General features: G+C 39.7%; 1 long non-coding RNA gene across 3 annotated transcripts in view; it reads left to right on the top strand.

Annotated features, from left to right (window-relative positions):
• Positions 1 to 22,857, top strand: part of LOC134553686 (uncharacterized) — a 257,762-nt gene extending 234,905 nt beyond the window's left edge. For all 3 annotated transcript variants that reach the window (XR_010081137.1, XR_010081136.1, XR_010081138.1), the window contains one exon: positions 17,259 to 22,857. This is a non-coding gene — a long non-coding RNA (uncharacterized LOC134553686). The remainder of the gene's footprint in view (positions 1 to 17,258) is intronic.
• The last annotated feature ends 118 nt before the right edge of the window (positions 22,858 to 22,975 follow it).

Here is a 22,975-nt window from a genome sequence, read left to right on the forward strand (position 1 = left end):
TGCTCCCTGCCAGCTGCCCGCTCACGGCCGGCTCTGCCCTGGCTCACAGATGCTGAGCCTTCTGCGGCTACCTGCTCCTTTGTGCTGTTCTCCACAAATGATAAGGTCCTGATAATCACACAAATCATCGGAGGCTCTTTCCCAGTCCTCCGCTCGGATTAGGGGATGTGTGTTCCCACTGAGTCAGTAAACGACAGCAGCCGGGAATGTCTCAAGTGGGCGGTGGGGAGCTGGGCAGACCTCTGATGCAGAAGCTGCTTTTCCAGCAGGATGCAAAGGAGATCCTGGTAGACAGATGGCTGGCTGCCCGGTTTGCAGTGTGTCCTTTCAGACCTCAGTCTCAGTTCCTCCCCCTGTAAAAGCACTCATTATGTTTTGTCACTCAATACATTAGTTTGTTTTAATGCACTGCAACCTCACATACATTTAGCAGTCTCTTTCTGCTTGTTTTATGGGGCTCTGCTGTGTTTGGAAATGAATTAAAGCATCTGAAAGGCTTGGCAGTTTCATTAGAGAAGGACGGTCCAATCCAAATTAGTGTACTTCACTTAAAATTGAAGCAAAATGTTTTAAAGAGAGTGATCTGATAAATATTGGCTTAAACTAATTGGATTTTCAATAGACAAATTACTGCATTTTTCTCATTACTTAGTGCTCTGTAAGGCTTTCCCATAGTATGTGAGAGTCCAGTTCCCTGCTATGGAGCTGAGAGGAATGTGTGATACCACTGACTGAGGATGCTTTCCAGGTCTTTGGAGGCTGGATGGCTCAGGGATGCTGTGAGGCTCAGCCCTCCAGGCAGCTCAGCCTGTTAGGGAAGAGGTGTTGTCATTTTCTGGTGGTTTGTACAGAGGTTTGCTGATCCTCATGCTCACTCCATGTGTGAGATGATCTGCAGGCTGCCATGGGCCTTTCCAAAAAGGTGCTCACCAGGACAAGCACAGCAAAAAGCCTCTCATGTTATCTGAGGTTTGTTTATTTGGGGGGTTTAGTTTTTGGTTTGTTTCGTTTGTTTGTTTGTTTGTTTTATTTTGGGTTTTGTTGTTTTTGTTTGTTGGTTTTGGGGTTATTTTGTTTTGTTTTTAAATAAGCAAAAGCAATCCTTATTTCCATTTAAATTTTCAGAAGACAGAAAACCATGCATGTCTTTCCAAAGTGAACTTACATATTAGAATAAGCTATTACTTACAACCAAATGTGATCTAAATAAATACTCAATCGTTGTATTTTTTTCTTTAAAAAATATTATCTCCACTTCAATAATAGAAAATAGAAAAATAGAAATAGAAAAGAAGCAGGGATTCTTAAAATTTTATCTGGTGTTGGGAGCACCATCATTTGATTCCTTCCAAAGCATGTTTTCTGAAAAGAGATGGCATGCATTTATTTGATTCCTGGTACTCATTCAGTTCTCCTTTCTTGAATGTTAAAGCCAATGTCCTATGGAGAAAGGAGCTACTCCTCAAAAAGGTACTCAGTAAGGTACAAGAACACGGGGCCTGGGAAGTGAAAGACCTTCTTATTCCTTAATATTGAAATGTTTGCATGAGCAGCAGCAGTAACAATGTATTTTAGTGTCTGTGTGGTAGGAAATTGCATGTGGATGCAATTAGATAATATCGACAGTCACAATGGTGGGTATGTAAATAATAGCATGATATCCTTCTGTCTAACTTCCTCTCTGGGAAAAAGTAGAGATGAAAAATGGAGTGGTGCTGTGAGGACCAGTGCTCCATTTATTTTTCTAATGCAAAATACCCCTCAGCATGGCATGTCTGTAGGATATGTATTCTCTCAGTTTAGGAGAGTCAGTAGCTGCCTGCATGGCTAAGGCACACACATATATATTTTTACCAGGCAGATTTGATATATCTCATATGCAAGCTTGACCACTCCAGGTCCAGTATCCAATTTGAAAATGGTTTCAGTCAGTGCACCAAATTTCCATGTGATTATGCTGGTGTGCTTATTTTTTGTTACCTTTTGAATAGATAATTTAAAATTGCTCTCTGTAGGGATGTTCTGTCTGCCTGTCTGCCTATCAATCTTTCTATCTGAATGCAGAAGTATTTGATTAGTGTATTTAAAGTAATAAAGATGTCAACAGTAGTGTCATATTGATTGATGTTAATTATAAGTCTTTAATGGCTCTTCTGGTTTGGCCACTCTCCTTGCAGATTGTGATTTTATGGTTAAAATAATGCCCTGCTGTCCACACACTCAGTCATAAATTGTGGTCTATCTTTCTTTAATGACTTTGCATGCAGTGGTATAATCCCAATAACATACATTATCTTTGTAAAAGGAAGGCAGTGACTTTCATAGAGGTGATGGATGGATTTATAAGGACTAGCTAACGGACTGGCTGGGATCACATCAGAGGCAAAGCTGATTGTTCTGCTTGTGCATTGCCATAAGGAGAAACACTAGGCAGGCAGTTGTGGATAAGCGATGATTTTCATTCAGTTCCTCTCTTTCCACTCCATATCATCAGTAAAAGTTAAAGAAAAGACTGAAATATCAATCAGTCTCATATCAAGAAGCTAACTCCTTAGTAATTAAGTAAAAAGTCTCTAGGCATCTGTTTGCTACCCTGAACAAAAAGTAATGCAGATTCTTGCTTTGTGGGCATTCTCTTTAAAGTAGAGAATGAATGCATGTTTTACCTCACAGAGGCATATTGCTTCAGTGAGGAAAATTCTACAGCTCTGAGAGAGGTCTCACCATTTCTGGGGGAGTTTAATCATTTTACATGCATATGAAAAGTGAAATATCAGGGCACCATGTGGGAATGTGTTCTGGGATGCCCATGTACATATGGATGTGTGCCATGCTGCACATGCTCCTTTTTAAGTAGATTCACTATAGTGATTCTGAAACACCACCTTATTGCTTCTCTACCCATAATTGGCTCAGTGGAGCTCCGGCACAGCATGGAGAATCCCATCACGCTGTGTTCATACAGATGGGCGCACACAGAAGCCTTCGGAGCACTCTGTGCCCTACGGGGCCTGGGATATAGCTAGTGAACCAGGCTAAAAACCTGGAGGTTTCCTTGCCACGGAAAAGTTGGGAATACAAATTAATTTGGAAAAGATACAGTTACAGAAAGTAATTTCTTGGAATACTTATCTTGGCCTTTACTGCTTGGTAGCTCACTGTAGTTATACTGTGGTACATGATCGACAGCACAGAAGTCCAGGGAAATTATTAATAAGGCATGGATGTTGTTTGTTTGGGGTTTGTTTTTTTTGTTTTTGTTTTTGTTTTTGTTTTTGTTTTTTTTTTTTTTTTGGTTTTTGTTTTTTTTTTTTTGGTTTTTTTTTTTTTTTGGTTTTTGTTTTTTGTTTTTGTTATTTTTTTTCCTGGATTAAGATGAGACTCATAAAATTAGTGCTGAGCAGAACCGTAGCACAAACAGTGGTAAAATAAATGATAAAATTTGGAAGTCTTTGGACTCTATTGCAGACTGCAGTTCCAGCACTGCCTCCTGTGAGTAGATGCCTTATACAGCTGCTGCTTGATGAGTTGCTTTCTAAATAAACCTATTTACTACTTGTTTATTAAGTTGGAAAGCTGTATCACTTTTCCACAGAACAGCAATATGGATATGCTTAAATTTAGCAAGGAAGTCAACAAATACAAAAACATTCCCCCAAGCTCAGGCCAGAGGAGGATAACGGCATTTGCATAAAGGGCTTTTAGTCACTTACCACCAAATTTTACTAGTATTAATTTTTCTGACTCTGACAAAGCAGTGGTATTCCTTTGCCATATTGTGAAGTGGATGCTACCAGAAGTCACATCAGCTGGACATTATCTGGGTGGCAGATGAGCTGGGCAGGCAGCTGTACTTGCAGCTTTGGAGTTACTTTTTGGTTCTGTCATGAGAGACCTTGTTGGTGGGTGTCAGCAGCACATTGCTCATGTGAATCTTTTGGGTTGTTTTTGTTTTATATGGTGATGTGTTTAAGCTAGTTTTTTCTCTTTTTTCCTTTTTATTTATTTATTTATTTATTTAAATTTATTCTGTAATTAATCAGAATTTTTTCCTCTGCAGTGTATGCTGGGTGGGGTTGGGCTATGTGAATCTTTCCCCCAGGTCCTCAAGGACAGTGTTCCCTTGTTCCAGCCCCTGCTCTTTTTTGTTTACAATGAATTAGCAGTAGTTCCTGTGTTGGAGATGAAATTAGAAAAAACCCAACAAAATATCACAAAAAACCCAACTCCAAGGCTTCAGTTTAAAAATGCAGGTTAATCCTCCACAGCTTTCAGAAGCATTTCTGTAGCATGCTACTAATTAAGATAAGGTTACCATTTTAAGTTATACCAGGAATGCAATTATAGCTTGTACTAAGAACTGTAGCAATCAATTTTATACAAATTATTCAGACCTGGTAAGGTAGAATGCAGTTTTAATATGACAAGAGAACACACTGTGGTTTTATTAAATATAATATACATTTAAATGACTGCTGAATGTTGTACTGCTGTGCGTTCAGCAGGAATCCATGTATCCGTTTCTAAAATCTTTTCTTGGGTAGGATTAAATCAAGAATTTTTTCCTCTCATTTTCCATGTACAGTTTCTACTGATTTTTGATTTTCAAAGAGAGACATTTAAATGTGAAAATTAGTGTAGAAATTGATGTAAAGGAGTATTTGGTATACTTACCAAAGGATAAAAAGGTTGACATGTACAAATGGGTACAAGTTGGTGTCATATGGCAATTTCTGACCTGTGTAGCTTGTACATGTATATATTTTCTGCAGCTGCTGTACACGGGATAAAATTCATCCCCAGTTTAGATAAGGTAAGAAAACAGTGGGCAGGTGAATGGGCTGGGATGTTCCCATATCCTTGAATTTAGACCAACCCTCAAAAAAAAAAAAAAAAAAAAAAAAAAAAAAAAAAAAAAAAAAAAAAAAAAAAAGTTAGTGTGTTAGTGGAAGAACTAAACTTAGCCATTTTCACCTTTTTTTGCTTATCATTAAGATATACCTGTTTTGGAGAAATAGTGTACACCATAGATAAGCAAACTGTAAAAGAAAGCTGTTGTGGAAGGATTTCACAGTGTTGTGCTAACAATACGGTGTTTTTATCTCTGCACTGTGTTCTTCTGTCTCTGTTTTCCAAGCAGAGAATGCTTGTCCTTTATGTTTTTCTGAAACACTTTCATCTTTAACTTAATCACTTCTTATCTTGCTCTGGTAGCCTCTTTTTTTCGTAGCTGTGCAAAATTGTATTCCTTGAGTTACACTCATATTTCACAGATGCCCTTTCCTACATTTGTAAAAGTGGACAGCATTAAACTGCAGTTAATCTTGAGTGTCTGTGTGGACTAAATCAATAATTTTAAAGTTCAGACATTAAAACAATGACTGTTTCTCAAGTGTGCTTAAAAACTCAGCAAATTCAGAAGGAAGCTTTATCTAAAAGGAAGCAGAACATATGAAATGTGGGTGAATTTGCACTCCACCAGCCTTAATTCTCTGATGCAACAATTTAGTGATCTGTAAATAGAATTGCCTATAAAAAAGGATTAGAGGAAAAGTATTTATACAAATGTATTAGATTATTTATTTCATCTTTTTTCAAAGAGATATTAAGATGGTTATTTTTCTACTTTAGATGTCTTTTGTAAAAGAAAATTTTCCTTAGGATTTGTCACATTTTTGTCTTTAATGCATGCTAGATATTTCAGTGATAATTGTGGTTTTCTACAGGGTGGGAAATGAAAACCTCTAATTTCATCCTGCAGTTTTTGCATGATGCTGTCCATTTCCAAAGAGCAATGTCTGATTAATTATTTGCTAAAATCTTCAGCATGTGGGCCAAAAAGAAACATATTCAGATGTCTGTGTTCATTTGAGTCGCAGTACTCTGTACTTTCCAGAGCCCTTGTTTCCTACATTTTTTTATTATCTGAGCTGTACTTAGCAGCCTCACTGGCCTGGAGCTAAGGCATTACTACATGTTAGCATGGATGATGCAGATAGTACTCCTTAGTTTTGGGGACAGTTTTCCTTTCAAATGCAACCATAATCCAGGGGAACAAAAACTGCTTTTTAGTCAAAAATCTTGTTAGGTTTGAAGGAATAATGCAGAAAACAGTACTCATATTTTTGCATTTAATTTTTTTACCGGGATGTGTCATGGTTTAACCTGAGAGGGGACTAAGTATCACATCCTTCTCCTCCTCTGAAGAGGGAGCTAGGTGGTATTGCTGCACTTTTTATGAGGAAAACTTTTGTTTTCATTTTGCTAGCATGGGAAGCTGGGACAGAGAAGTAGAGCCCTTTGGGGCTGAAAAGGTGTCACTGGTCAAGCAAAGGCCACTGAAACAGCACAGGTAAAAATCTGTGGTACCTGCACCCATTTGCATCTATATGTGTAAATGTAATATATGTTTGACAGTTAGTGATTGCAGCTTATGGCCAGATTCTGTAACAGAAGTACTCATCTTAATTTGGTTATCCTAACAAAGAAATTGGTGTTAGGGCACCATGGTCCAGCTGAGAGGTGATCTGCAGGATGGCCTGGTGCAGGCACAGCAAATGCAAACGTGTCTCATTCTCCCCATTGGTTTAAAAATAGCAGGGGTCTGGTTTTGTTTTCTTTCTGGGATAGGTGGGGTTTTTTTTTTGGTTTTTGTTTTTTGTGTTTTTTTTGTTTGTTTGTTTGTTTGTTTGTTTGGGGTTTGTTTGTTTGTTTGTTGTTGTTGTTTTGGTTTTTGTTGGTTTTGAGTATTAAGTGCTTTAAAAATGTAATTCTAGAAAAGAAAAGAATGTATCATTGTTACTCATTTTGAGACTAGTCTGTCTCCTGTCTGACTGGTAACTCTGTCAAGAATTTAATGTTTGCAAATATTTTCATGTTGCAGGCAAATGCCCTTTCACGTCTGTTGGGGGTTAGATTTGGTTTTTTTTTCTTCTCACAGAATTTTTTCCCATAAGTTTCCAAGAAGCCTTGATGACTACTTAGTCAGAACAAAAGGAGTACTTGAGGGATATGGCAGCACGAGGCTACACCTATTGTTTCTGAGTCCCTGGGAGTGTCCCTCAGAGGGGAGAGATGATGAGCTTTGGGAAAGGCAAAAAGACAGATCTGGGGGAGGGGGAGGCACTCTTGCTCTCAGCTCCGAGGAGGACGGTCAGGCTGCCCTCTGCCTCTGCCTCGTCCTGGGAAATCTACCGCCATCTGCTCGTGTACCCGGGAATCCTGAGCTCGCTTTCTCCAGCCTCCCCCCACCGCCGCTGCTTCTTCGGACCTTTGAGGCTCTCCTGCTGCTCTGTAGCCCTGCACTGCCCAGCCCTGCCGGGACACCCCTGCTGCTCCAGCTGCCAGCGCAGAGCTCCTCATCTCATCCACCAGCCCGGGACTTTCCTTCCTTCCAGTTCGGCCTCTCGGAGCCCTGCAGGGGCGCCGAGATCAAACTGCTCTGGGCTTTTGTAAAAGAAAGCCCTCAAGGTTCTTGGTTCTGTTTATTATTGATGCTGTAGTTGTTGTTTGTTTGTCATTTTGTCATATATACTAGTAAAGAACTGTTATTCCTACCCCCATACCTCTGTCTGAAAGCTCCTTTAAATTTTTTAATTGGAATAATTTGGAGGGAGGGGATTTGAATTCTCCATCTCTAGGGAGGTCTTGCCCCTTCCTAGCAGATATCTGTCTTTCAAACCAAGACAATGTCCAAAAAGTTGAAAACAGATAATATTTTTCTCTCAGAAGAAATCGGGTATGCACATAGTGCCTCAGCAGCTTTGCAGTCACTCTCAGGATAAATGAAAAGGCTGCAGCATTACACATATCAAGATGTTTTGTTACCATACGTGAAATTCAAATCCATCCAAGTCTGAAGAAGTTTTTGTTGATTTAAGGAGGGTAAAGGCAGCAGGTTAATTAAGTATGCTGTGTCGAAGTACATCCAGAAATAAGTGTCTTTTAAATTTAAGTAATGGGGTGATGATAGTTGGATTTAGAAGGCATAGTTTAAGGGAAAAAAAAAAAAACACCCCCGCTTTCATGGAGGTGATCCTCTGTAGGTTGAGGGCAGAAGGATGTAATTTAGAATGTGCCAATTAGACAATCACTGACACTAGAAATGAATAAAACAAAGGATACACTAAGATTCTTTACGTTGTTTTTATTTCATTCTTAGTCTTGTTCAGGCTTATGAAGAGAAAGTTCATTAGCAGTCTTCACAGACCTTGTTAGTGCAACCATAAGCTTACAGGTAAAGGTTATTTTGGCATGCACAGAGGTAAAAGAATTTGTGTTTACAGAAGGAATTCCTCTCTGCTAAATTGGAGGTGGGTCAGCCTTCATTAGCCATAAAACATGTGGGCTGGTAGCACGGGTGGGTGTCAACTTCATTTATTGTTAAACTTAACAGTAAACAGTTAGGTTAGTTAAAATGTCTTCAACAATATCTCTAAATATTTAACACTTCAAGTACTTAAAAATATCAATGGAGCACCACATGTTTGTTGGGCCCAAATCTGAAGAGTAGCAAGATTTTCTAGTTTGGAGTCATGTTTTCATAGATCATGTTTTACTGCCAATGGGTTTTGTTTTGGGATATTTTGAAATGCTTGAAAGCATAAGATGGGATGCTAATGATGAGCAAAAACAAATATTCCAAAGCTCAATCTCATAATGGTTGTTGGAGTCAGAGGGACTGACTCGACTTTTAAACGGCAACTGAGTGCAGAGACACTTCCAAATGACTTCTTGGGGTTGGATATAAGACCTGGAACCTGTTACCCATAATTTTTTTTAGAGCTCTTTAAAGTTTTCTACGATTTGTATACAGTTAAACATGTCTTCAGTTCACAAATTAATAACATGAGTCTGAGACTTTTATGTTGTTCAATCAGAATAACATTTGTAGTCGTGACTTAGGAAAGGGTCTTTCCCAGCAAAGACCAGGGAAGTATGTGCTTCTGTCATACTGAATGCAGTAGAATGTAAGCAAGGACTTAGTACATGAGCTTATATAGGTCTAATTTTAAGGCTTTTGAATAAATGTGCTTTTCTTCAGTTTGTTCTTTGGACTGTCTTAATTCCTGATAATAATCAGGCTTTTCACCTTCTTTCCTAAGCTCTGATCTGCTTAGCTTTTTTTTTTTTCCATGCCCCTGCCAGGAGGCTATAGTTTTGTCGTGAATACTGCTTGGTTAGTACAGTAGCAGATGAGATGGGTTGGAAACACTTGTAAAGGTAATCAAAAGATTAAGGTTTATAGGTCAACAGAAATACGCCTCCAGTTACTTCTGTGTTTCAAATAATGCCCTAAATTATACCATTTATGATACTGCAAACACAGTTAAGTTAGAAGACCTTTATAAGATTTTGGGCACAAATACTTAAATGTGACAACCACTAGCAGTGAAATTGTTCCTCAGTAATGTAGACATTTGTTCAGAGTCTTCACCTGTTTACAGTATTCAGTTTGGGATGTGCTATGTTGTATTAACAAGACAATTTCTACAGGCTTCAACTGTGGTTGTCAATACTCCTCTGCAGAACTTTGGCTTGGGGGCCTGAAGATGAAAGTAAACACACAGAACTTGTGAATAATTAGATAATGTTATAAACCTCACATAAGGGCAGAAGGAGATAAATTATGTCCACGAATATTTAGAAGATCAGATATAAAACAAAAAGAAATGATAGCATTAGCAAATTTGAGTTCAAACTTAAGGAAAAGCAAAAAGCAACAACCTGATAAACGAAGTACATGTTTATAAAGTCATAAATTCTGGCAACAATTCTTGGAAGTGGTAATGTTTTACAATGAAAATATCAATAGAAATGTTATGGTTTGAGGAGAAAGACTCCTCTTAGAAATGTGTAATATTATTTTACTCTACATTTATAAAATGAGGTAAAATAAAACCAAATAGAGATGGGAATGAAGCTTGATAGAGTCAAAGGTAACTGTTAGAAAGTGAGTGGGAGGCAATGTTAATATTAAGTAATGTTACTGGCTCTTCTCCCTAACTATTTCAGCCAGATACACACAAATTTCACTTATATATTATTTATAAGGTGTGTATTGTATGTACAAATATATATGATCATAATAAATATATAATATAGTAATACATATATAATATAGTAATACATATATATATATAAAATCTATATATATATATATTTAAAAAGGGTGAGATTATATTTGCATGTATTTGTTGTACTGCGCAAACAGCTGAGTGACAAGAGTATTAACCAGGGTTTGCATGTGTGGTTATTCTCACTTCAGTGTTATGATTTTTGTTTCTGGAAGCAGTTGCAGTTTGGTCCTTGACCTTCTATCGCTTTTGGAGATGTGCCATGCAATCTTTGTTTACAGTAACAAGCATGGAAAAACTGACTTCCTGACAGTAATGCTGAAGTCTGAGTTGAAACCACTCACAGGTGAAAAAACATAGCTCTTCCACTTTGAACTTGTAATGTGCTTGATGTAAAATGCCCATCTAAAACTGGGCAGCCAAGGAAAGGAAACCAAGACCAAATTTTGCGCAAGACCAAATATTAACTGCCTTGTCTGCAGTTTCATTAAGGATTTGGTTGGGTGGTTTCACTAAGGACAATATTTTCTGTGTGTTTTTCCTTGAGGAGCATAAAATTTAAAATTATCCCCCATCTTTCCCCTTCCTCCAAAACTGGCTATTAAATTTTTATATATGTATGATATTAATTGACTGAGCAGGTTGTGGACTTGCAGCTATTGTATGTGCAACTTGGATCTCTGTGTAACCTCTTCATCATGCAGTTTTCTTACAGGCAGGTAAAACACATTAGGGTCTGTAGGTTGGTTTGTATAAATCACAGAATCATTGACTGATTTTGGTTGGAAGGGATCTTTAAAGATCTATTTCCAACCCCTCTGTGCCCTGGAAGGGCAAAGACATCTTCCAGTAGGCTGGGTCAATCAAAATCCTATCCAACCTGGACCTGAACACCTTCAGGGATGGAGCACCCACACTTTCTCTGGCCAACTTGTTCCAGTGCCTCACCACCCTCAGAGTGAAGAACTGATAGACTGCACAGCTTCCTCCTTTCCTGAAATTTGCATCACTTTTCCTAGTGTTCTATGTTCATTAACCCAGTACTAATGACCATGAGACTTTTTAAGGAAATTAGTGTATTTGCATGAGGAACCTTTGTGTTCAGATTGCATTCTCTTCTTGAAGTGCAAGTTTACCTCACAAAGCAACAGCTGAGTTTTGGAGTGAAAATCAAGTTCCTGATGCAGAATGAATGCAAATCTAATGGAAGATGTGTGACACAATTCACTGGTCAGGTTTTTGGGAATATAGCTTAAATTATGTGTTTTGTAACAATTAAATATTCCAGAATTATGTCGTAGTAGCGTTATTTTACACTTTCAAGAAAATAAAAGGGAATTATAAGATCGCTTGAAATTCAATAACAAGTGATTTAGTGAAGCATTCTTATTTTCTACAAGCTGTACATTTTAATACATGCTTCCAAATACTTTTTTCAAATGTTATTTTATTTTTACATCATCACAATAATTACAATCCTCTACATTAACTTATGTCCCAACATGTTTTCCACTGGCATATACATTATGCCAGTTGCTCTTGAACTGGGAGAACTGTTTGGCCCCAGGATTAACTTACCTGTTGGAAACAGTTTTCAGCAACTTAGAAGAATAATGGAAATACTAACCTTGAGAAACTTTCACAAATGCAGAGAAATTTGTATGTTTTTTAATTCTGTTTATCATTTGGTTGCATTTACATCAGTGTATCATACTCTGCACAGCTAATTGCCCTATTTCTGCTCCCATCCAGGAGTGCTGATGAAGTGTTCTGTCTCACACTGTTTGCAGAGTTCCAACAGGACAAGCCTTAAGTTATGTAGACTCAGTTTTTTATAGTATGCAGGCATTTTCTAGCATACAACAAAAACATAGGTAAATAGAGAGAAAACATCACTCAAATTTTAAAGATAGCACTTGTACTCACACTGGAACCAGGTTCTAAGATATGATTAAAGAGCTGCAAATACAAGCATTGGTGGTTAATGCTGAAATACCTGAATCTTTGAGAGGGTAATTGCAATAAGCTGTCCATCACACATCCATAGAAAATCAAATTGACTTGGGAAATTTTTTCAAGAGTAGTATTGAATAGTCAGTGAATACAAATGAATTGTTCTGGTTTCAGATGACTGCAAGAGAAAAGTGCAGAACTGTAGTGCTTTACCAGTTTCTTGTCATGAACATCTCTGTGCTGAAAATACAGAAACAGTTTCCCTATTTTTTTCCACATTCATTCACTTGGATGGTCTAGGCAGATTCAAGTGTATTTTACTGAAAATTCTACTAAAAAGGTGGAATTGTGGTTATTTTCTAACTGTTTGGAAAACTTAAGTGTGTCTGTTTTTATGAGGAGGTAGTTAGATCTCCATTCCAGACACCCAACAGCTTAGCAAGGCGATGCCAGAAGATGTCTTTGTAGAAGCCCATCAAGTAACAAAGGAGTTTAGCTGTGATCACACAAAAGTCCTCGGAAGAGATCTAACCTTACTGAAGAGGTACAATCTGGATAAACTGCTTTTGGGACTTGAGCTCTCAGATGACACTGACCTAAGTGTCTCTAAACTGTGGCAGTGTGTGTCTAGCCATACCCTGTGGTCACTAAACTTCTGCTGGTGATTTGTGTGATGTGTGGGGCTCTTCATGCCCTGGCCAGTAGCCAGTGTGGCTCAGTACTTAGGCCCATGTGCAGCTCTGTGGTTTTTACTCACTGACATATGTTTGTTTTGATTTGAGTCCATAAGTTTTGCACGCTTGAAGTTCACTTTGAGGTTTCAAGTTCAGTGAAACGTCAAGTTTTGCATGGCTTTTGGGTTGAAACCTCAAGCCTAATGATAATTCTTTCTCCATCTGCAGATTATAGACAGAAAGGTCATTGAAAATTGAACCCCAAAGCCTGATTCTTGCTGAAAACCATCAAGTATTCAACTTGATTACCATTCCTTGCGATTAAATGTTCCCATCAAATTAGCAACTCCACATTTTACTGATATACACAAGTGTGCTAGTGACATTCTACTCTAATTGAAAACATAGCATTTCTCCAAGTTTCTGTTATTTTTCAGGTCCTACTTCCTAAGTGGCACTGTTTAGTGCTAGTTGGGGATGGCAGCTTTTGAGTATAATAACTAAAAACTTAAATTTGTTTGGTTATGTTTTTTCTGCTGGGTCCCTGCAGTGCCTGTGCTATGCTTAATCAAGGTGAAGTTCTGCTTCTTTAACTTCAGGGACTAAGACCCAAAGTGGAGTCCTTCCCAAAAGGAAAAGTTGACATCCTTAAGATTTCATTTTCCAAAACCTAAGTTTTGTTTTCAGTGGCATTCAATACTTCACACTTACAGGGATCTATGTTGCATTGGAATACTGTACCAAGCAGAAAATTATCCATACAAAGAAGTACTTGGTTTAACAGCGTCTGAAAATTACTCCACAAAATTCAGTAGCCTTTAAGCTCTCATGAATTAAGATTATTTTGGGCTTTCTGTATATTGCTCTGATTCTTCATGTTCTTCTAGAGTCTACTTAGCTACTGAATCTTTCCTCTGAAGCCTGTCCCCTGTGGACAGTTGCATCAAATCCAACATAGCTCATGTATCCCAAAGGCAGCACAAAGCTGCACTAATATGGAGCAGGATTTGTGATCAAATGTTTGAGAACAAGTCTTCAAATCCTGGCACCAAAATTGTCCTGGGAAGATTTTTTATTGATGACTTATCAAGGCAGCATCCAAAACAATCCCAGTTCTTTCCATATGTTTCAGCCCAAAAGTTTTCATGTGAACACAAGCAGAAGTGATCTCAACCCAAAATTCTTACCTGTACACTCTGCTGTTCTGTTTGGACAACTTCTGAGTTTTTCATCCTCTGGAGGGGAGAAAATATGCTCTGGACCTAAACTGAGAAATTAATATTAGACAGGTAGTTTAGAGTCTGCTAGTGAGTTACTTTGAGAGCTAACAACGTCTAACAGAGGTACCTGTGTTAGAGATTTGAAGAGGGAAGGAGGCTCATTATCCATGCTGTTAACAAAGCACTTACTCGGGAGTTTATCTGAAGTATAGGAATTAGATTTGCAAGCACTATGTGCATAAGGATGTCTCTCACATAAAGCCTTTCTTCTTTTAAACCTTTTTACATTTCTGAGGGAATTATGACTGGTCTTTCTCTTTGCAATTCTTGCCACTTCCCCTTCCACCCTCTTCACTGACACCTAACATAGACTGTGTATTCCTGGATCTTCCTTAAAGGTACATACATTGTATACTTGCACAGGAGGTTTTTCTCCTCCTAAGATTTTGGATATGTATTTATAGATACTCTAGGGCCCATTTTCCAGGTCTGATTGAAAAATGTGTCTTGTTCATTCTGAATAAACCAACATCCTTCAGGTACCATGTTGGTTCAGCCTTAATTCTGACTTCTGGGTGTAGTTTAGATTTCATATGCAAGGGATCTTTGAGTTTTCCCATTTCTCACAGGGAACACCTGGTAGAACACTGGAATTGTTATCAGAGTGTTCACTAGCATTTCAGTGCTTTGGTTAATAGTTGAAAAGGAAGGATATGGAGATTAATGATGGTAATGTGCTAACAATTTGGAGGTGCTACTAATTTGAACTGAACTTGGTTAAATTTATATGAAAAGTTCTTTCATACCCTGTGCTTTCAGTGGTAGATCAAGGAAAATATATGCAATTGAGCAGTGTAGTGAAGGCTGCCTACATAAGAAATACAGCACGAACATTTATTTCCTGCACATTTATTTTCCCAAGGAGAGAGGTCAGCACTGGAAGAGGTTATGGAATCTCCACCTCTGACAGTTTTCAGGATGAAGTTGCATCTGACCTGATGTAGTGTTGATGATATCCAGGGGTTTCACTAAGTTACCTCCAGGTGACCCTTCCAACATATCTCTAAATCAGAACAGATAAATGAATTATTGATATCAAATGGGAAAGATCATCAACACACAACGTCACGAGCTGCTGCAGCTCTGTCTTAGAAACTAATGAGAACAGACTAGAAGCCATTCACAGCCGTGGTGTTATAATTGTTGTAGGTTAAAAACAATGGTTTAATGCAGGTAAATGATGGTAAATGATGTAGGTTAATGTAACAATGTAGGTTAAAACCAGTTGGTCACCAGGACAGCTCTTCTCATCTTGTAATCCAAAACCCTGAAGATATATCTATTGCTACACTCAGTTTCTGTCTCAGTAATGTTTATATTTTGGACTGAGAAAGTAATCCATAATCTGAATTCTCCATATTAGCTGACATTGCATCTGAAAGTGCAGTATTATGATTAGCTACAGTCAGAGTTTAGGTATACTTCTACAGTTTTCATCAAAGATTTTCCAGTGCTGAAGTTATTAAACCCGCAGGTGAAAATGCCTCAGATGACTGTGGTAATTTTGTGATTTCTGTACATGCAGTCCTGTGCCTCTCCTGAACACTAGCAGCATTGCTAGGCTGAATGCTACTACTGGATTTTATGTGGAATGTAGGCAACTCCTAGGTGCAGCCCATTGCAAAACCTCTTTTTGAGAGGAGCCAGTGAGAACAAGCTACAACTACCTTGTGCAAATTTTTGCAATCTGCTATCGCGTGAACGGTTAGGAGGGTTGAAATCAGCACAAAAGAGCACTTGGGTTTTGCTCCGATTGAGCTTTCCTGTGTGAGGGTTAAGCATGTCTCCTCTAGGGGAATTCAGTGCTTCATCTCCATTATGTAACTTCAGGGATTGCAATGGGATCCTGTGCAAAGCAGCTGTGTGGATTCAGGGCAGCTCTCTTCCTCTATTTCCCTGCCACCGTGCACAGTTTCAGTGTAAAGAGCCAGGGAGCGCAGCATTGCGGGGTGGTGCCCAGCTCTCGCAAACAAAGGGGACGGAAGACTCTGTGCCACCTGCTCTGTCATTTGAACAAATGTTAGGCATGAACAAGCTACAAACCGCTAACTGTTTGTTGGATGATAACTTTGTGAGCAGCAATTCCATCGATCATCAAGGTCAGCTTTTCTACTTTTGTTTCTGGAGTGAACCGGTCCCTCAGTTCTGTGCTCCTGTAGGCAGGATGGTAAAGCAGCCAAGGATGTTAACTGCTTGGTGCCCTGACAGCAAACAGCATTGCGGAGCTGCACGCTCTCATTCAGGGGCTGCCAGAGGTCTCCAGATGTTTCTGCGCTAAACAGGGTGGCACAACACCTCTGCAGGAATTGGCAGGGAAGTATGTTTGCTTCTTGGCTTGGACCGAAAGTTTTTGAGTCTGCAATGTGAGGAAAAGGTTGCCACCGTCCGCAAACCAGAGAGAGTCCTGTTGTGTCCACACATGAAAAAGAGGAAAAAGCTCTTCTGCTCATTTTTTCCTGATTACTTTGTGGACAGTGCATTAGTTAAAATTGCTGGTTAAGGAAATGGTGAATGCCTCTGTGTTTCTTGCTGTAGTCGCTCATTGAATGTGGAGCTGAGTGGGAAAAGAAGTAGTCTTGGCAAACAGCTTATTAGTCTCAAATAAATTATTCAGAATGCAGGTTTGGATATAGATTGCAGGGAATGATAATGGAGATGGTTTTCTGAGTCTGTTCATGTTAGGGAGATATGGAGTATGCTTTTCAGGAATTCACTTAAGTGCAATCAGTTTAGAATAACATAGCCTGGAAGTAATATTGCTGCCATCCAGCTAGTGTCTGTGGAACAGCATTCTCCTGCGTCCTGAAGCATTGGCATTGAAGATGGATAGATATGGAGAGATTTATATTTTAGGCTGCTGCCTTTCTTTTCTTTTCTTTTCTTTTCTTTTCTTTTCTTTTCTTTTTTTTTAAAGGGAAATTCATTCTAACCACTAGAGAGGGGCATGTTTCGGTCGAGATATTTCCCCCCCCCCAACTCTGAGAAAAATACTGGACCACATCAGCATCCGATTTGGGTGCGTCATGTGGTTTCTCATGTGATGCTGGTCTCACTGCGCTTTGGAGAGTGAGCCTTTGTGACTCCGCACTCTTGGACAGTAGCATCCAGCAACATAGGATACTTTGGGGAGGGAAAGGAAAAGAGGCAGCCTCCCGGAAAAGCCCAAAAGCCCAGAAAAATAAAGTTACGACAATTTGTTATAGTCATTGTTTCTTCTTAACTGTTTTGGCTTTTATTTTTTAATTCTGGGTCTTCCCTTCTCTCCGTTCCTGCAGGCGTGAAGCTGCACTGTTTGGAAGAAGCAAGACTGTCTTTCCTCAGAGCTACGATGCTACACCGCTTTCGACAGAGCCTGCTTCTCCCTCCATTTACCTGGGCGGCTGCTGCTCTTTCTGCTGCTGCTGCTGGGGCTGCTGCAGTCTGGCTGCCTGCGCTTCGCCCTGGCTTGGCTGACTCGAAACTCTCTCGTCTGCACATTGCTAAGGAAGAAAAGCCATGGAGCCGCGTATTTTTTTATTGGTTCTGGAAGCCAAGGGTTGCAATATGTGATGATTTGGGGGTTTTTTGCGGCGAGGGGGAGGGAGGAGAAAGGAACGGTTTTAATCTAGGATAGGGTGGGTGAAAGCTTAAAGAAATATTATGTGAAGTAATCCAGTGCTCGACAAGGGCATCAGCAACAAGAATCCAGCCTCTGCTGCTCCAGAGGATTAACATGGGGAAGTCACGGTGCTGCAGTCGGGTTGCACCTCAGTGTTGTGCTGGAGATGGATAAATAAGGTATCGGTTGCATCTGCCTGTTAAGGCAAAGCCAAGGGAGAAGGAGAGAGCGAGCGAATGCAAATGCAAAGGAAGAAGAAATGCTGCGTGCCGTTTGTCTGATTCTGTGGATTCTCACTGCATAGGGGATGGCTTGATTAACAAAGCAATGTATGGACGGAGGGACTGTAAATCGTAGCTTGAGCACTCCTGGTGCTGTCAGGGAGTGAACTGATGAGTTACGTGGCTGCAGGAATATCCCCAGGGAAAACAGCAGCCTTGCACTCTGTGTGTATATCTGTGTATGTACGTGCTTTTGTGTGTGTGTGAACATGTTTAGAAATGAAAGAAAGACATTTCTGACCAGTTTACGGAGGACGCTTGTCAGTTTGCTGGGTCAGACTTGATTGCAGCTTGTATTTTCAGCTCTAGCTCTACACCCATTTCCTGACTGAGGTGGCACTTTGTGAAAACAGATGGTAGGCAGTATTCTTTTAAGAAATGTGAAAGCAGATCCTTTCCACTTAACACCTTGAAGCACTGAGTCTTCTGCACGGTGCTGAGACAAACCATGGGATTTCATTTTCTCCATCTTAAAATCTCTATAAACACAGCTGTATTCAGTATGGTGAAAAATTCTATACTGTAAATAGAAATGTGATCAATCTAATCAAAATAAATGTATCCCAGATGACTTCTAGACCAGCTGGCTACCACAGTCATCAGATGACTAAATCCTCAACTGATCATTTGTATTCCATGTTATACTTGCATCTTTTTCTTTATCCCTCTTTTTTCTTATGTTTTCAAAATCAGCCGCTAATTGAAAAGGATTCTTCATATATTGAGAAAAGGCAATGCTTGCATTTGGCAATTGATTTCTGTGAAATCTAGCTGGGTGTATGTTTAATTGTGGAATCTGCTTGGGGTGGTTTTAGAGCAGGTAGGCTTGTCACAGTACAGGCATATTTCATTTGGTAGGTAGCTCAGCTTGGCCATATCTGAACAATGCAGAAACAGGGAAAACAAGCATTGCACTCAGCTAGCAGGACTTGGCATGGATTCTAGCAGCTGCCTACCAAGAAAGACAGGGTTTTTTCCTTTCGTTTTTTTCCCTTTTGTACAAAGCCATAGACCATAATACCACACTAAAATGTGTATGAGGGGATTTCCCAATAGTCATGGTGAGCTACCCTGCAAGACACTCGTCTGGTCCTTCCACTGTCTGTTTCCCAACCTACAAAGGCAGCCCTGTGTGTTGAATTGTATTTAGCCAGCTGTTGGATAGCATTCTTGTGCTGGGGGGCTAAGGAGTCTTATTACTCCCAAACTGTAGTTTTCTATTTGCTTAAAGAAAAATATCTTTGGCAATACAGCAGGCTGTGCAAAGGAGTTTATGCCACTCCTATACCTTTCTGAATCTGTTGTGTGCTTCTAACTGGGGCAGTTTGAAGCAAGGAAGGAGGGAGGAGGAGAGACACTGAACTCGCAGCTTCAAAGCTGCAGAGACGAACAAAATGTCAGCGGCTTGTAATTAGGAGCCCACGGTTACGTCAGTGACTGTATCTCTCCAAGAACTGCTATGTGATGTGTGCCACAAAGCAAAGGAAGACTCTCACAACCTGGTTAACAAGCCTGGCTCGAACAAGAAAGAGCAAAATGGATTAATGAATCTGCTGTGTTCCTAAGTCATATGTGGATGGATTACATGCATAAGGTTTGCTGAATTCTGCAGCAGTGAAGACTGAATTATGGCATGCATTCACCAAAAGTGCAAATCCTTCAGGAAAAAATGCAGATGAACAGTCTCTCCTTGAAAATTTCTTTCCTAGCTCTGTCCTGTACAGGCAACTGCATGACATGGAGGCGTCCTCTGAAGGAAGAGACTGGCGAGCTGCACAAAGGTGTTTAAAAGGAAGGGTGCAATTAAACACAAAGCAAGCCTGCTGAAACTCTGTTCTGGCATTACAGATCGGATACTGCAATACCACCCCAGAGGAGACCGGCTGGGCTCTGGTGTGGTTTATATTAAGGCTTTTCTGTTTAAGAGCGAGGGGGGAGGGACAGGGTTTCCTGCAGCATCTTGCAGCCATGCAGAAGTCCCCAGGGCTGTGGGAAGCAGGAGGGATGGATGTGCTCTTAAAGACACATGCCCAGATCCTGCCAAGGGAATTTCTGACCTCTGCAATTATTTTTAGGTCTGTGAAGGCAACTCGGCAGTGCTTAAGCAGTGAGATTGCAGGGGGTGTTTAATCTGCTGCGACTGTCCTTTCTGTGTGTCATGGCTGGGAGAGGTTCGTAGGGCTTCTTTCAATACCCCTCCACCACATCCAGCATGCATGCCTGTCACTGTTCCCAAAGACCAGTTACAGAGGTCTGGTGTGGGTCCCTGCTCCCAGCAGAAGTCACTTGCAGTTCAACAACTCTGTTGTAGTTGCTCTTTAATTTACCAGGATAGGTAGATTGTATCACACAAACAGTGGGGGTGGGTGGTTTTTGGTTTGGTTTTGGTTTGGGATTTTTTTTTTTTTTTGACTGAGAGCACAAATTTGTAGGAGGAGATGACTCTGTATATTAAACCAATAGCTCTTTGAATTGTGTGTAGTATAATTTAAATATACTTACTTTAATTAATAGAAGGGTTCAAAAGCTGGCATTGTCTGGGGCTGTTTAATTTACATCTTAGGTTTAGTCAATGGGCATAACCTGCCTGATTAGAATGGTGTATTCTGCACAGCCAACAGGGTGGAAGCCATTATTTTGTTTGTGTTAGTTCAAACAGCTGGTCATTAATGCAGGCCCCATCTCCAGAGTGAAGTGCTAGTGGACATGAATGGCTGCCTGATTAATGCTGCCCCTCGACGGGTCCTCCATCCAGCAGCGATGCTCGCAGCAGAATAATGCAGCGGGATTTGATTGCGCTCTAACAGGGTAGTATGTCATTGTGTCACCAAGCCATTGGGGTTATTATGGGCTAGGGCAGACAGACGGGACAGTGGGGTTACTAGACCGTGGCATTTTTAGAAATGCAGGGCTGACCTACTTAGAGTTATTCTTGCTGGCTGGCAGCTGCCTGGTGCGGGGCTCCCCCGGATAGGCTGCGGCTGTTGCTAGGGGGAATTAGCATGAATTTTTCCACATACAGACTCAGTGATTGAATGATAAAAGCTGACTGGAATTAAAGAGATTCGGTTCAGTATTATGCAGATTTATCTCCCTCATTTTTTTTTCTTTCTGTCAAATGCATAAAAAGGAGCAGAAAACAGTTTATTTCCATTTATTTTTGACCTATATTTTTTTTCCAAGGGAGGGCAGAAGTGTTGTGAATTTTTGGTCATAATTTAATATTTAGGCCATTGAAATGATATGATAGGGGGCATGCATCTTTAATGTATGGGAGATTAAAATGCTGCCTCTCTGGAATGGAATGAAATGAATATATTTTGTGTTCTGGTCTGGCTGCCACCTCTTCTTATTTGAAGCCATGTCAGATTCCTTCATTTGGAAAAGGGAAACATATACCAGGTTTTATTGCATAACATTACTCTTAGCTATTTTTAGCTATCTGTACTTCAAAAAAATTAGTCCTGTTTATGCTAGTGGGTGAAATTAATCCTCAGGCTATGCCTTATGTATGTGGAGACAGACGCCCAGGGTAGCTGCAGTGTTGTGTGTCATGTTCATCTGAAAAGGTGTTTACATATTGCAGGCTTATCAGCACTGCATACCTAGCAGAGTGCTGATGCCTGACATGTAATCAGATCAATTAGAGAACTCTTCTGGATTTCAGAGTATTTTTCAGGCCCTGGTTTGAAGTTGGATTCTCTACATGGCCTTCTTTTATTTACCTACATCTGCCTAAAACAGTGTTATCTTTTCAGAGAACTCTGTGCTCCCTTAGGAAGCAAATAAAAACAATACTCAGTGAAGAATCCTTTGATGTAATCATGAATATTTCCTTTGTTATTATCACTAATTATAGAAGATCTTTGTTTAAACTGCTATTTCCCTCTGTGTGATCTTTTACCATGCAAAGAAGTTCCAATTTAGTGCTTATAATTTTAAGTTAAATATTCATGGCAATGCATCATGACATCACACTGACAGAAGTGGGAATTTTCAAAATATGAGGCAGTGGGGGATGGGAGAGAAGGACCTACATGTCTTTGGAATTCCAAAATAAAATATGTGACTCAGTGTTGAAAAACAGTGAACTCATTTTTGCCTGAAACAGTTTAATTTCAAATACTTGGATGAATGACATATCTTTTAGAGGAGTGTGAACAGCTTGCACACCTGAGGTACCTTTTAGAGGAGTGTGAGCTGCCTGTGCATCTCATCACTGAACAGCTAGCTGCTTCCCTGGAACCAGAGCTGTCCTGCCTTGGCCTCTGGAATTTATGGGGAAAGTATAAAAAAATGAAACCAGAAATGGAGACATGAATTTGAATGCATTTTGTGGCTGAGGCAAAGCATTCAGTTCCTACAGAGCTGAATTTCCTACGTCTTTTTCCTGGCATTGATTCATTACCGAAACTCACACCACTTCCTTCTCTGCTCCTTCCTGACAGTCTCATGGAGTGACAGATTTTTAAAGAAGTGAAAGTGAGGAGGGGTACTGTTTGATGCCCAGTAATTGTGTTTGCTTTGTCTGTCCTTGGAGGTTACTCCAGAAAGTTGTGGTCCCACTTCCCTCAGCAATATTCTCTTGATCAAAATCTGATATCCTGCTCCACTTTCCTGCAGGATGCTGCAGGATGCTAGGCAACAGACAACCTTCACCTACAATTGTCTCTTGAGGTTTTTGCCCTTGTTGGTTATAACCAGTTGTAGTTTCATCCAGTTCACCTGAACTGATATTAGCTAACTTGGGCTTCAGCAAATCAAAATAAGCATGCATTACTATATTAATGTAGTACCCCATTTTCTAGAAAAAAAGAATTTGAGTGTTTGGTATATTTGAGCTAAAAGAGAGGGAGTTCAAAGAAAAGCAACAAACAAGATAAAGCACATACTCCTGGAAAAGAATTGTGTCCTTGGTGTTTATCTGGATTTCAACAGAGTTTGTTTATAAAAATCATCAAATGAGACAGTTTAACAAATCATCAAGTGACATATTAAATATAAAAAAATGTAGTGCATCAGAAATTGTATTCAATGTAAAGTTACCCTAATGAAAGTCTCTTCAATGAATTTTTTTTGCAAACAATTGAAAGTGTGAATGATGTGATCATAA

This window comes from Prinia subflava, chromosome 1 (genome assembly GCF_021018805.1).
Source record: "Prinia subflava isolate CZ2003 ecotype Zambia chromosome 1, Cam_Psub_1.2, whole genome shotgun sequence".
Taxonomy (NCBI): Eukaryota; Metazoa; Chordata; class Aves; order Passeriformes; family Cisticolidae; genus Prinia; species Prinia subflava.